This window comes from Physeter macrocephalus, chromosome 4 (genome assembly GCF_002837175.3).
Source record: "Physeter macrocephalus isolate SW-GA chromosome 4, ASM283717v5, whole genome shotgun sequence".
NCBI lineage: Eukaryota > Metazoa > Chordata > Mammalia > Artiodactyla > Physeteridae > Physeter > Physeter macrocephalus.
Genome location: NC_041217.1, coordinates 88,537,905 through 88,539,100, shown reverse-complemented (window position 1 = coordinate 88,539,100; position 1,196 = coordinate 88,537,905).

Genomic DNA, 1,196 nt, shown 5'->3' with positions numbered 1-1,196 from the left:
GGAAAATAGAGTAAACTCAATTTTGTGAGTAAACAATTCTGTGGTGCATTTTACTGGTTTGTTTTATTTTATTTTTACACTTATTTTACCCCCACTTGTACTTGCAAGCTTGAATTATGAGTACACTTCTCAAAATATTTTAAGCAAATGAAAAAATATTCATCACACTATTAAAACAAATATCCCAAAATATCTTCTATGGTCACAGTTTTCATATCTGAACATTTAAATATAACTCTGTGTATGACCAGTAATACTTGTTATATTTTTTCAATCATTTCTAACTTGACTTGTAAAACACAGAATTTTTCTATTTTTGAAAAATTGTCTAAAAAAATAAAAACAAGCCTTTCTCTTCAATGTTACACATAAAGGACCTTCTTTGTCACCTTCTCTCCTGGAATGGTAACAAGCCGACTCTACCTTCCCTCCTCTAAACAAGGCAATGATGGTTCATGCAGGAAATTCAAATCTGGCCTGAGGCAGCCCAGTGATTTTCCAGATGGAGGCAAAGCGAGAAAGCTGAGAAGCTCCGGGTATCTGCAGTCCGCAGAGCTGGGAGAAGTCGGCCACCCAGTGGAGGATGGAGGCCATGACGGTTACTTGTAATAGTAGTTTGGTGCAGGTCTTTTGGGGCATCAAGAACTGCTTCTACAGAGTCCTGGGTCATAGTTTCCATTTGAGACATGGTGTACTATCGGGAAAATGCCAACAACAAGCAGCCATATTTAAACCCAAGACACAAAATATTCTATAAATGACAACTATGCAGTAGTGCCCTATATAAGAGCATAAAGTAGTGCTACATAAAGTACTGAGTGTTTAACAAATCCTGTCTCATTTCTACAGTGATTACCAATGTATTCTGTGTGTCTTTTCCTACTCAATAGTGAAAACAAGGTGGGAGGGATATTTATCCCCCATTACTATGATTAAAGTTGTACTTTTACAGTATCTGCAGAGAATATTTTTCATCTGTTCAGATCCATGTAATAATGTACCTCAGTTTACGGCTCTCTTTCAAAAGTAACTGACATGTTCAAGCAAAGTTAAAGGATCGGCAAAAAAGAGCAAGAAGACTTAAATAGACATTTCTCCAAAGAAGATATACAGACTGCCAACAAACACATGAAAGGATGCTCAACGTCACTAACCATTAGAGAAATGCAAATCAAAACCACAATGAGGTACCACCT